The sequence below is a fragment of the Dendrobates tinctorius genome, unplaced genomic scaffold, assembly GCF_039654945.1.
Source record: "Dendrobates tinctorius isolate UK_male_01 unplaced genomic scaffold, ASM3965494v1 ptg000528l, whole genome shotgun sequence".
Taxonomy (NCBI): Eukaryota; Metazoa; Chordata; class Amphibia; order Anura; family Dendrobatidae; genus Dendrobates; species Dendrobates tinctorius.
The window spans coordinates 257,554-272,717 of NW_027362187.1; the positions used below are offsets into that span (position 1 = coordinate 257,554).

The following is a 15,164-nucleotide window of genomic DNA, read 5'->3' on the forward strand; positions in this document are numbered from 1 at the left end:
TGTAATTCTCCTTTAAATACTGTATGGACAGAGGTTTTAAAAGCTATTGGTTCATGGATTAGAATTAAAATTTTGCTAGTTAGTAGAAGGGCTGTGGAGTCGGTAAGCCAAAACTCTGACTCCTCAATTTCCCTGACTCGTGACTCTGACTCCCCAGCACTGGTCACTACAGAGCATGTACATAAAGTGCAGCAAAGATTCATCTCACCCCTGACTCCCCAGCACTGGTCACTACTGAGCATGTACATAAAGTGCAGCACAGATTCATCTCACCTCCGACTCCACAGCACTGGTCACTACTGAGCAAGTACATAAAGTGCAGCACAGATTCATATCACCTCTGACTCCACAGCACTGCCTCTCTACTGAGCATGTACATAAAGTTGCTGTACAGATTCATCTCACCTCTGACTCCACAGCACTGGTCACTACAGAGCATGTACATAAAGTGCAGCAAAGATTCATCTCACCCCTGACTCCCCAGCACTGGTCACTACTGAGCATGTACATAAAGTGCAGCACAGATTCATCTCACCTCCGACTCCACAGCACTGGTCACTACTGAGCAAGTACATAAAGTGCAGCACAGATTCATATCACCTCTGACTCCACAGCACTGCCTCTCTACTGAGCATGTACATAAAGTTGCTGTACAGATTCATCTCACCTCTGACTCCACAGCACTGGTTACTACTGAGCATGTACATAAAGTGCAGCACAGATTCAATTCACCTCCGACTCCCCAGCACTGGTCACTACTGAGCATGTACATAAAGTGCGGCACAGATTTATCTCACCTCCGACTACCCAGCACTGGTCACAACAGAGCATGTACATACAGTGCCTTGCGAAAGTATTTGGCCCCCTGGAACTTTTCAACCTTTTCCCACATATCATGCTTCAAACATAAATATACCAAATGTAAATTTTTGGTGAAGAATCAACAAGTGGGACACAATTGTGAAGTTGAGCGATATTTATTGGTTATTTTAAATTTTTGTGGAAAGTCAAAAACTGAAAAGTGGGGCGTGCAATATTATTCGGCCCCTTTAACTTAATACTTTGTTGCGCCACCTTTTGGTGCGATTACAGCTGCAAGTCACTTGGGGTATGTCTCTATCAGTGTTGTACATCGAGAGACTGAAATTCTTGCCCATTCTTTCTTGGCAAACAGCTCGAGCTCAGTGAGGTTTGATGGAGATCGTTTGTGAACAGCAATTTTCAGCTCTTTCCACAGATTCTCGATTGGATTCAGGTCTGGACTTTGACTTGGCCATTCTAACACCTGGATACGTTTATTTGTGAACCATTCCATTGTAGGTTTTGCTTTATGTTTGGGATCATTGTCTTGTTGGAAGACGAATCTCCGTCCCAGTCTCAGGTCTTTTGCAGACTCCAACAGGTTTTCTTCAAGAATGGTCCTGTATTTGGCTCCATCCATCTTCCCATCAATTTTAACCATCTTCCCTGTCCTTGCTGAAGAAAAGCAGGCCCAAACCATGATGCTGCTGCAACCATGTTTGACAGTGGGGATGGTGTGTTCAGGGTGATGAGCTGTGTTGCCTTAACGCCAAACATATCATTTGGCATTGTTGCCAAAAAATTCGATTTTGGTTTCATCTGACCAGAGCACCTTCTTCCACATGTTTGTTGTGTCTCCCAGGTGGCTTGTTGCAAACCTTAAACAACACTTTTTATGGATATCTTTGAGAAATTACTTTTTTCTTTCCACTCTTCCATAAAGGCCAGATTTGTGCAGTGTATGACTGATTGTTGTCCTATGGACAGACTGTCCCATCTCAGCTGTAGATCTCTGCAGTTCATCCAGAGTGATCATGGGCCTCTTGACTGCATCTCTGATCAGTCTTCTCCTTGTTTGTGATGAAAGTTTAGAGGGACAGCCGGGTCTTGGTAGATTTGCAGTGGTATGATACTCCTTCCATTTCAATATGATCGCTTGCACAGAGCTCCTTGGGATATTTAAAGTTTTGTAAATCATTTTGTATTCAAATCCAGCTTTAAACTTCTCCACAACAGTATCACGAACCTGCCTGTTGTGTTCCTTGGTCTTCATGATGCTCTCTGTGCTTCAAACAAAACCCTGAGACTATCACAGAGCAGGTGCATTTATACGGAGACTTGATTACACACATGTGGATTATATTTATCATCATTAGTCATTTAGAACAACATTGGATTCTTCAGAGATCCACAATGAATTTCTGGAGTGAGTTTGCTGCACTGAAAGTAAAGGGGCCGAATAATATTGCACGCCCCACTTTTCAGTTTTTGAATTTCCACAAAAATTTAAAATGACCAATAAATTTCGTTCAACATCATAATTGTGTTGCACATGTTGATTCTTCATCAAAAATTTACATTTGGTATCTTTATGTTTAAAGCATATGTGGGAAAAGGTTGAAAAGTTCCAGTGGGCGGAATACTTTCGCAAGTTACTGTAAAGTGCAGCACAGATTCATCTCACCTCCAACTCCCCAGCACTGCCTCACTACTGATCATGGACATAAAGTGCAGCACAGATTCATCTCACCTCCGACCCCATAGCACTGGTCACTACTGAGCATGTACATAAAGTGCAGCACAGATTCATCTCACCTCCGACACCACAGCACTGGTCACTACTGAGCATGTACATAAAGTGCAGCACAGATTGATCTCACCCATAAAGTGCAGCACAGATTCATCTCACCTCCGACACCACAGCACTGGTCACTACTGAGCATGTACATAAAGTGCAGCACAGATTCATCTCACCTCCGACTCCCCAGCACTGGTCACTACAGAGCATGTATATAAAGTACAGCACAGATTCATCTCACTCAGACTCCACAGCACTGGTCACTACTAAGCATGTACATAAAGTGCAGCACAGATTCATCTTAACTATAGGCCAAGATCCTTAGATCAGGAACAGAACAGACATTTATAGGACAATTCAGAACTTTGACAAATTCTTATGAAAAAAAATTACTCCACATCCTGCATTGTACTACTGAACCCAGTTTATTAAATAATTTAGGAGTCAGAGTCAGTCCATTTTATAAGGACTCTGACTCAACCAAAATAAACACCAATTCAGACTCTGCGACTCTGATTTCACAGCCCTGGTTAATAGATATGAGCAAATGGATTCACAGGATTGTAAAGGCGGAGAAGTCATCCAAACACCCTCTCTGAAGACTTCTCTGTTATTGTACGGATTTGCTGTTTTACGTGACATAGTCTTGTGATTTTTCCATCACTAGCTTGCAGCAGCTTGTTAGCCAAGGCTAGGGTTAACACTTAATGTCAGCCCAGGTGGGGAGGAATTACTGGAACATTATGTACAGGAAGCTACTGTAGTTCCTTTTAGGCTGGTTTCACATTTGCATATGGAGGAGCTGCGGAGGGATGCAGACTTCCTCCGTGAAGCTCTGCCCACGGCCGCACCTCCTCCGGTCAGCTCCACCTCCGTCGGAATGCAGCCTGCATACCCTATCTTTAGCATTGGTACGCAGGCCGTGCGGATGTATGCAGATGCCTCCGCATGCGTCGTTTTGACAGTGCGGTGACCGCACCAAATTGCAACACGTTGCGTTTGGCGCAGGTCGCTGCACTGTCAAACCGACGCATGCGGAGGAATCCGCATACATCCACACAGCATACCCAATGCTAAAGATAAGTACGCAGGCCACATGTTGACGGAGGCGGCGCTGACCGGAGGAGGTGCAGCCGTGGGCGGAGCCTCACGGAGTAAGTCCGCATCGCTCCGCAGCTCCTCCATACGCAAATGTGAAGCCAGCCTTAGGCAGTTATGGTTGAGCTATTGAAGTAACAAGAGGCATAATAGAGTTACAGGCCACAAGTGGAAAGTGTGCAGTGATAAAGAATCGAAGGGTTGAAGCACGTAATGCATTACAGAAGCCAGTTACTATCTAATGGCCAGAGTACAGAGAAAGGAAGTCACAGCGACACACATTTACCAGTGTTACTAATATACAGGGAAAAAATTTTCACTGACAGTGAGTAGAGATGACAAAATATTTCAATGTTCGGTTTGGATTACGTTCGCCGAATTTGCAATACTTGCCAATTAATTCATCAAATATTTGCTGAACATAACCGAATGCCAGTCATGTCAATGGGAGGCAAAAACAAACATGTGCACAACACCTTATAACGGCCCCAAATGCTGCCAAAACACATCAAAGGAGGGACAGACACCAGGAAGGTGGCCCCAATTTACCCACAGTACTAATTGTAGCATGGCAATTGAACGTCACAGTAAGACAAGGTGGGTGAGGGATTGGTGTAGGTGTCCTGTGCTGGGAGCCCTGATACCACATGCAACAGATCAACCTGTTTTCATACTCAGCCCCACCCAGGTGGCACAAATATCATAATTTTCGTTGACTACTATTATCAGAAAAATAAAAGGATAGAAACACAGGTAGTTTACTCCAAGGAAGTCGAGGCCTGATGGTCTTGGAGGCCTACTGCTACAGCCAACACGCATGAAGGAGATCAACCAGGAATCTACACATTTACAAAAATTAGTGGCAGACTCTAACAAAGTGGCATCAATTGCAATAGATTAGAACTAGTATAGCAGGGATTGACGCCTCTTCACCTACAGCCAACCCAGCAGATGAAGACTGTAACGGGCAAGGTGGTGGAATTACTGTTCCGTAACTCTCTGAAAGTCTTGAAGGGGCGTAACTAGGTGGTCTACCAAATTCCTACTTGGACAAGTGGTAGCAGGCGAAAACTGCAACCCAAGGAGGGACATAGAGGTAGCACCAGGTGCTACTCTATGGTTGACCTACAGAATGTGGCAGCTGACCCCCTACAGCGGGTAAGCTGCTATGGCCCGAATGAGGGATGAAAAATGAAGGCAGGCACTGTAGGGACTCTGGAACCATGGGTGCAGATGGGACAGGCTGAGGAACAGAAAAGCACTGGCAGGTGCGGACTGGACCGGGTGTTAGACAGATGGGTGCTGACAGGTGCGATCTGAACTGGCTGATGGACAGAAGGGCACAGACAGGTAAGAGCAGATGGGTACAGGGTAGACAAGCAGACAGGCGGACCTGGGGAACCAGACAAATAGCAGGCATGCAAGGCAAACTAACAACGTAGCTCAGGCACCTCCACATTGAAGAAGAAGCCTTAAATAGGTGTCACCCAGCTATAGGCTGGGAATACTTTAGGTTCATGCGGGCAGTCCCTTTATGAGGGAGCGCTCTCGTCCGCCCTCTAAGCATAGTTCCCGGACCTACAACTGAACCTTGAACACCGACACACAGGGGGCAAGATCAGGAGGTGGGAGTGGGAGACACTGAATGTCCTGTCTGTTGGGTACGAGGAGATCCAACAAAGGGCCAAGTCTGTAATGTCAACAGATCAGAAAGTCTATATTAAGAGGGAATGGTCCACTGTATCAAAGACAGATGCCAGGTCCAGGAGAAGGAGGAGGACAAACTGGCTTCACTTTCATTTGGCAGTTAGTAGGTTGTTGGTGACTTTAGTTAGGGCAGTTTCATTGTAATGGTGCGGTCTGAAGCCAGATTTTAAGCGGTCAAAGAGGGAGCAAGAGGAGAGATGGGAGGACAGTTCAAAATGGACATGTTGTTTTAGTAGTTTGGAGGCATAGGGGAGAAATGATATGGGGTGATAGGTTATACTCCTAATTTAATGGGGGACAAAGGGTAAGAGGTGAGTCATCTAGGTAGGAGATTGAACTGAGCTGGACAAAGTCCAGATCAGGGGTGTTACCGTCTTTGTTTGACTCAGAGTTTGAAAGTTGTGAGAGATCACGAGAATTGGTTACAGATAGAAGCTGGGATGCAGTTGGGGAGGTGGAGATGTTGAAGTCTCCCATGATAAGGATTGGCAATTCTGAGGACATGAAGCGTGGAAGTAATGCATAAAAGTGGTCAAGGAAGTTGGTAGGTGAGCCTTGGAGCCGATATATGACTGCTACTCTGACGGAGAGGGGATGGAACAACATGATGGTGTGAACCTCAAAAGAAGAATGGCTTCTAATCGGCCTGTATTTATTTTTTGGGTTAAAAACAGGATTGTTGTTGGCACCAAGGAGTGTAGGGTTATCGTGGAGTTAGCAGTGATCGTACGGCGGGATATACACTTATTCCATGTGTTCTAATCTGAACGTGGATAAGCAGTACGCTCACTATTACTTTTCTGAGAACTAAATATTGTGAACAGCCTGCAGCCTCCTCGGATGATTCGTTGCTAGTAATTTGCGAATGTATTCATTGCTCGGGTTTTCCCGAGCATGCTCGAGTGATCTCTGAGTATTTTGGCAGATTGGAAATTGTGTTTGTCGACGCAGCTGCATGATTTGCGGCTGCTAGACAGGCTGAATACACGTGGGGAATGCCTGTTTGTTATGAATTCCACACATGTATTCAGGCTGGCTAGCAGCCGCAAATCATGCAGCTGTGTCGACAAACACTAATTCTCCGTGCACGCCAAAATACTCGGAGATCACCCGAGCATGCTCGGGAAAACCAGAGCAACGGGTATACCCGCTCATCACTATTCGTTGGCCAATCGTGTCATTGTCTGGAAGATAGATGCCAGCTGAGAGCTATTTGCTACAAAGATCAAAGGGCTTCTCTATGATTATTGCATGGCCCCTCCAATTTGTTGGCCATGGAAATGCAGCCTTTCCACCTTATGGATACAGACGTTTCCGAAACCTGATGGCCGCCAAAGTTCCTCCAGTTCCAGATGCCCAGTCACATTACTTCTCTAATAAAGATGTGCCTGCGCTACAGCAACAAGTCACAGACAACATCACACATTCCCTGAAAAATTCTATGTCTGCCAGGGTGCATTTCAACAATGACAGCTGGACGATCAAGCATGGACAGGGGAGCTACATCTAGATGTCTGGGCACTGAGTGACTCTGGTGACTGTAGGTGCAGTCGGGGAAGGGGCTGCTCCACAAGTCTTGCAATCTCCAAGGCTTGCATGGCACTTGGGGATGGAGAAATAAATCATTACACTCCATAGGATGGATAACTAAACTAGTAGACAACAGGGGTTGGAAAATTAAACTACTAAACAGCTATGATTGCAGAACTAAAAAATTAACACCAGAACATGAAGAAATAAACTAATAGAAAACAGTGGTTGAAGAAATAAACTACTAAACCGCTTGGGTTGAAGATCTAAACTAGTACACACCGGGGGATGGAGAACTAAAGCAGTAGACACCAAGGGGTCACTAGACATCAAGTCTTGGAATCCCCAGGGCTTGCGGAACAAATCTCTGTATCTAACAGTTCATGCAGTGAAACCCTCGTTCTCCTGTAATAAAATAACAACAGTATACCATACCTGTCTGTCATTCTGTCTCACGCTGTAATCCATGTCTGGGGGTTTAAGGCCAGGTTCACATAGCATTGACGGGTTGCGTTAACGCTATAGCATAACGCATATCGCGTTATGCTATAGCGTTAACCCAACCCATCAACACTATGTGAACAGAGCCTCAGACGCTGCAGGCCGCGTCCGAGGCTCCGTCAGTGCTTAACGGCACATCGCGAACGTGTGTCGCTTTACGGCATACGTCACAATGCGCTAGTTAATGGGAGGCTATGGCAGCGTTAACGGACTGCGTTACACCGCGTTATACAGCGGTGTAACACAGTCCGTTAAACAGACTGTTATAGCGCAGTGGGAACCCAGTCTAATAGTTTTCAACCTGGATGGTGCCAAGATGCGACCATCCAAGCTGAGAACCACATCGGAATTAACTACTGTAAGCGGAGCCTCAGTGACTACTAGTGACATCACTGAGGCTCCGTTCCCAGCCGGGCTGAACTGCTGTGACCTCAGTGAGATCCCAGCTATCACCGTGGGAGAAAGTCACTGAGTTCACTGCAGTTCAAGCACAGTGATCTGCGGTAAAGTCACTGAGTTCACTGCAGTTCAAGCACAGTGATCTGCGGTGAAGTCACTGAGCTTGAACTGTGGTGACCTCATCACTTCCTTTTTCCCACGGTGTTGAGGTCACCGCACTTCAGCCCTGCTGGGAACGCAGCCTCAGTAACCGAAGGTAACTTCAATGACTGCACTGCTAGTCACTGAGGCTGCGCTCGTAGCAACTCACTCACTAGTGGTTCTCAGCCTGGATGGTCGCATCTTGGCACCATTTAGGTTGAAAACTCTTAATCCCCCAGACATGAATTACAGCGTGGGACAAAACAACAGACAGGTATGGCATTTTGTTGTTTTTTTATTTTAATTCTACTACACTGTAAAGCGCTGCAGAATATGTTGGTGCTATATAAATAAAGATTATTATTATTATTATTACTACAGGAGAAAGAGGGCTTCTGTGGAATTAGGTGAGTTTGTATGTATGGTTTAATTAAGATTGGTTGTGTGTGTGTTTTTATACAATGTGACTATGGGGTTAGTAATGGAGGCATCTTATTGACGCCTCTCCATTACTAACCTCGAGGCTTGATGTCACCTGAAAATACAAAAGTGACATCAACCCCACAAATATGAACCCTACTTGCCACCGCTACAGGGCAAGTGGGAAGAGCCGGGCAAAGCGCCAGAATTGGCGCATCTTAGAGATGCGCTTTTTCTGGGTCGGCTGAGAGCTGATATTTTTAGACTGGGGGGGGCAGTATCCATGGCCACTTCTTTGACTAGTAACATCAGCCCACAGCTGTCTGGATAGCCTTTGCTGGTTGTTAATTATAGGGGGACCCTACGTCATTTTTTTAGGGTTCCCCATTTTAATAGCCAGTTAAGGCTAAGTATACAGCTGTGAGCTGATATTAATAGTCTTGGTAGCTTCATGGGTATTAACCTCTTCCTAGGCTGTAAGCATCGGTCACAATCCGTAGGCTTTACCTTTGCTGGTTGTGAAAATTATGGGGGATTCCATGCCATTTTTTTCAGAAAAATAATCTTTTATTAATTTGTTTGGCCTGTTGATGAGACCTGTATGAAATTGACTAGATGTTACAAACAATTTCGAAGCGAGATGTCCCCTACTATATTACGTTAGTAACAGAAGAAAGAATTAAGTGTGGATGAGGGCTGGATGACAAAGAAGATATGCTCCAAACAATTTCAAAGTGAGATGTCCCCTACTGCATGATGTTAGTAACAGATGACTTTTATGTGGCTTGTCGATGAGTCCTGTATAACATTGACTAGATGCTTAAAACAATTTCAAACTGATATCTTCTCCTCTGAATTCGGTTAGTAACATAAAAGACATATTTTTAGTGTGGATGAGGCCTGTATAATCTAGAAGATTTCCATGGGGTTGGAACGCCCCCTCTCCTACATTTGCTGCTGGTAAGGTGCAGGTTTGCCGCAGAAATATGGCCAATGTGTAGTTACATGAACTGATCAGGAAAAGGGCAATAATGATGATGGAAATGGGATTGGACAACAGGATCAATAACAGGGTGGCTATGGGAAGTACGAGATCCAGGATCCAGCCTACAATGATTACTAGTGTTGAGCATTCCGATACCGCAAGTATCGGGTATCGGCCGATACTTGCTGTATCGGAATTCCGATACAGACTTCCGATATTTTTTCAATATCGGAAGTCGGCATCGGAATCGGAAGTTCAAAGTTGATTGACAGCCTGACGTCATCATGATGCGCGGTGTGTGCGCATCATGATGCGCCGTCATTTCGGGCCTGCCGGGGGGCTGTGTGGACTGCCCGGGGTCTGTACCGGCCTGCCGGGGGGCTGTGCCGGCCTGCCGGGGGGCTGTGTGGACTGCCCGGGGTCTGTACCGGCCTGCCGGTGGTCTGTGCACCCTGTGGGGGTCTGTACCGGCCTGCCGGGGGGCTGTGCCGGCCTGCCGGGGGGCTGTGCTGATGTCCGGGGGTCTGCAAGCATCGTCCGATGGGACTATAAGTCCCATCTGGCGATGCCTGCTACCATGACAGTGATTGACACATTAGCCAATGATGGGACAGTAGTAGTCCCATCATCCGGCTAATGTGTTAAATGTTAAAAAAAAAAAAAAAAAATACTACAAACATACTACATGCATGCTACATACATACTACATGCTACATACATACTACATATATACTACATACATACTGCATGCTACATACATACCACATATATACTACATACATACTACATGCATGCTACATACATACTACATACATACTACATGCATGCTACATACATAACATATATACTACATGCATGCTACATACATACTACATACATGCTACATACATACTACATACATGCTACATATATACTACATGCTACATACATACTACATACATACTACATGCTACATACATACTACATATATACTACATACATACTACATACATACTACATACATACTACATGCATGCTACATACATAATACATACATACCGCATATATACTACATGCATGCTACATACATACTGCATGCTACATACATACTACATACATACCACATATATACTACATACATACTACATGCATACTACATACATACTACATGCATGCTACATACATAACACATATACTACATGCATGCTACATACATACTACATGCTACATACATACCACATACATACTACATACATGCTACATACATACCACATATATACTACATGCATGCTACATACATACTACATGCTACATACATGCTACATACATACTACATACATACTACATGCATGCTACATACATACTACATGCTACATACATACTACATATATACTACATGCATGATACATACATACTACATGCTACATACATACTACATACATACTACATGCATGCTACATACATACTACATACATACTACATGCATGCTACATACATACTACATACATACTACATGCATGCTACATACATACTACATGCTACATACATACCACATACATACTACATATATACTACATGCATGCTACATACATACTGCATGCTACTTGCATGCTACATACATACTACATACATACTACATGCTACATACATACCACATATATACTACATACATACTACATACAATACATTTATACAATACATACATAGACATACAGTACATATAACATAGAGTAACATACTTACCAATACTTGTCACATTGTTCCCCGAAGCCATTGTCTTTTAAAGGAATAAATATTAACATAACAAACCACAAAAATACTCACCCACGATCCGAAGCAGTCCACGAGTGTGTCCCACGACGATCTTGGGTAGAGAACTGCAGCATCAGCTGATGCCGCCGTTCTCTACGGGCTGCAGGAATCCAATGACGGAAGGTAGGTATCCTTCCGCACTGTATTCCTCCGCCACTTAAAAAAAAAAAAAAGTCCCTAGTCTCACTTTATGCCATTGCTGTGTGACATGCGCCTGAGAAATTGGATGCCAAAGATGCACATAATCTAGAAGTTAGGCGCAAAACAATTTCAACACAGATCTTGGCTGCTGTACCACGTTTGTAAAAGAAAAAAAAAAGTAAAATAAATTAATTTTAATGTGCAACAGCTCTGCACACAGAACAATTTTAACGCCACTAAATGTAAAGGTTGGATATAGCGGGCTGTATCACGTTTCTAAACAGAAAAAAAAAATATTTTAATGTGCTTGAGGTCTGCAGACAGCTTCATATCACCGCCACAAAATGACAATGTAGGATATGGAGGGCTGTATCACATTCAGCAAGAGAAAAAAATTATAATTTTTTTTAATGCGCATTAGGTCTGCAGACAGGGTCATATCACTGCCACAAAATGACAACGTGGGATATGGGGGGCTGTATCATATTCAGCAACAGAAAAAATTATATATTTTTTTATGTGCCTTAGGTCTGCAGATAGTTTTATATCACCACAGCACAAAATGACAAGGTAGGATACAGCAGGCTGTTTCACATTTAGCTAGGGAAAAGTTCTTATTTAGAATGCTATATTTGTGCATGGAGCACAATAGAAGCAGTGCACAACACACTTGTAGGACATGTGCCCTGCTGGCTTTGTCTGTGGACCTCAGTAAGGGCAAAAAAAGTGCTGGAAGGTAAATTTAACAGCCACACTGGACACTAGCTAGCTACACTATCTGCCTGATATACAGCTGACTAGCTAACAGCGCCAGCGTCAGGAGTAGCCTCTCTGCGCTGCTGCAGTGTCAAACTGGCACTAAAACAAGATGTCTGCTATTTATATGAAGAGGGACATGTGATTTCAGCAGCCAATGACACATGCTGTTGTTTCAGGACATTGTGGGTGTTTCCTGTGCCCTGATTGGTTAGCCGCAATGTGCACACAAAATTAGGGGAAAACAATGATTGCTGTGCTTACAAGGATACTTCGCCTCTAAGTTTTGCAAACCCCCTCCCCTCATCAAACACGTGCCAAACACTCATGATACACCATCTTTATCATTGCTAAAGTGCTGAAAATACTTTTGTGACAACGCAAATATTTTCCAGGATTTTTTACCGAATGTTACCATTTTTTCCTGATTTGATAGAATTTTGCTCATGTTTCCGATCACGAATCCGAATGTGCCATATTCGTGCCGAATTTATGTTTGGCGATCGTTTTCCGAACAAATTCGCTCATCACTAACTGAGCATCTGTAGTGGCATAATTAGAACTGTCAGAGGTGTGATTCCCATCAGCAGCTAGTGAGGAGTGGCCTACTGACAACATGTCAAACTGGTCCAGGAGGACGAAGTTGAATTTTTATCTGACCAGGAATGAGCATGGGGTACTGCACCAGAGTGTGGAATAATAGCCTATTACTCAGTAACTGTACTGAACATCATTGTTAACTTAGTTGTTTTACAAAAGGCATATCAGCCTCTGCCTTATGAGGAAGAAATGCATAACGTTTGCCAGATGTTTGAGAATATTTTCAAGAATTTCAGCAATGCTGTTTTTAACTTTTTAAAATGGCTGTTGGCCTCCTTGATTCATCGTGAGAACGTAAGGCCACCATTCAATCCTACATGTCCCCACAAAGCACACACACTCAGGGGTATGGTAGCAGGGTGTTTAGGGATATAGATGTTGGTCAAATCCTTCCCTTACAGGATCATGGTCCAGTGGCCATGCCATGCCTACTAATCAGAAGAGGCCCTGGGTATGCCAACAGTGATTCAGTCTGATAGTCACAAACTACTGAAATGGCTGCTGGACCAGGGTCCTGCAAATCAAAAACTCATCTCTTAGATAATATTCTGTATCATCAACATGTTTTAATAAAAAAAATGCATTTATAGACTAATGGGTTCCAAAATAAAAACCTGTTTTTCAGAATTGAAATAAGTAATTCAGACAGTATTGTAAGCAAGACATGGCATAATATTATTTTCCCAAATCATCACTTACATATAGCTCTGGCAAAAATTAAGAGACAACCACATCAAAACCCTGTCATGGGCAGCCCATTCTCCAGACCTGAACCCCATTGAAATCCTCTGGAATGTAATCAAGAGGATGATGGATAGTCACAAGCCATCAAAACAAAGAACTGCTTTAATTTTCACGAAAGGAGCAGTGTGAAAGGCTGGTGGCAAGCATGCCAAGACGCATGAAAGCTGTTTTAAAAAATCATGGTAATTCCACAAAATATTGATTTCAGGACTCTTCCTGAGTTAAAACATTAGTATTGTTGTTTCTAAATGATTATGAATAATAATAAATTTTTATTTCTATAGCGCCGACATATTCCGCAGCACTTTACATTTCAGAGGGGACTTGTACAGACAATAGACATTACAGCATAACAATAATCACATAGATCATAACAGATACCAAGAGGAATGAGGGCCCTGCTCGCAAGCTTACAATCTATGAGGAAAAAAGGGAGACACGAAAGGTGGGTGGTAACAGTTGCCCTGATTGTATGGACCAGCCATAATGTTAAGTGTGTAAAAGTACAGACGCAGAGGGCTAATGGATGTATAAAGCATGTAGGAACATGATGCGGGGAACCTGGTTATGGTAAAAACTTTTGGCTGTGCCACATAGGGATAGATTAGGTTAATGTGTTGAGGCGGTAGGCCAGTCTGAATAAATGAGTTTTCAGGGCACGCTTAAAATTGTGGGGATTGGGGACTACTCGTATTGACCTGGGAAGTGCATTCCAAAGAATTGGCGCAGCACGTGTATAGTCTTGGAGACGGGAGTGGGAGGTTCTGATTATTGAGGATGCTAACCTCAGGTCATCAGCAGAATGGAGGGTGCGGGTAGGATGGTATACTGAAACAAGGGAGGAGATGTAGGGTGGTGCTGAGCCATGAAGAGCTTTGTGGGTGAGGGTAATACATTTGTACTGGAGTGGATGGGTAGCCAGTGTAATGACTGGCACAAGGTAAAGGCATCAGTGTAACGATTGGCGAGGAATATGATCCTGGCAGCAGCATTCAAGACTGATTGGAGGGGGGAGAGTTTGGTAAGAGGGAGACCGATTAGAAGAGAGTTACAATAGTCGAGATGAGAATGAATACGAGAAACAGTAAGAGTTTTTGCAGAGTCAAAAGTAAGAAAAGGTCAAATTCTAGAAATGTTTGAGGTGCAGATAACAAGAGCGAGCCAGTGATTGTATGTGGGGGACAAAGGAAAGTTCGGAGTCAAGTATGACCCCAAGACAGCGGGCATGTTGCTGGGGAGTAATAGTGGAACCACACACGGAAATGGCAATGTCGGTTATAGGTACATTAGGAGTGGGAGGAAACACAAGAAGTTCAGTCTTTGACAAGTTCAGTTTCAGATATAGTGAGGACATGATGTTAGACACAGCGTTTAGACAATCGCCGGTGTTTTCTAGAAAGGCTGGCGTGATGTCTGGAGAAGAAGCATATAATTGGGTGTCGTCAGCATAGATATGGTACTGGAAGCCAAATCTACTGATTGTTTGACCAATAGGGGCAGTATACAAAGAGAAGAGGAGGGGGCCTAGGACTGAACGTTGTGGAACCCCAACAGTAAGGGGAAGATGAGAGGAGGAGGAGCCAGCAAAAGATACAGTAAAGGAGCAGTCAGAGAGATAGGAGGAGAACCAGGAGAGAACGGTGTCCTTGAGGCCAATGGAACGGAGCATAGTGAGGAGGAGTTGATGATCCACAGTGTCGAATGCTGCACAGAGATCCAAGAGAATTAGCATGGAGTAATGACCATTTGATT

The 15,164-nt window shown here is 43.9% G+C and overlaps 1 protein-coding gene across 2 annotated transcripts in view; it reads right to left on the bottom strand.

Moving 5' to 3' along the window:
• The window catches only part of LOC141078243 (uncharacterized), a 55,978-nt gene that overhangs the window by 13,184 nt on the left and 27,630 nt on the right, over nucleotides 1–15,164 (bottom strand). The gene's annotated exons all lie outside the window — the stretch shown is intronic.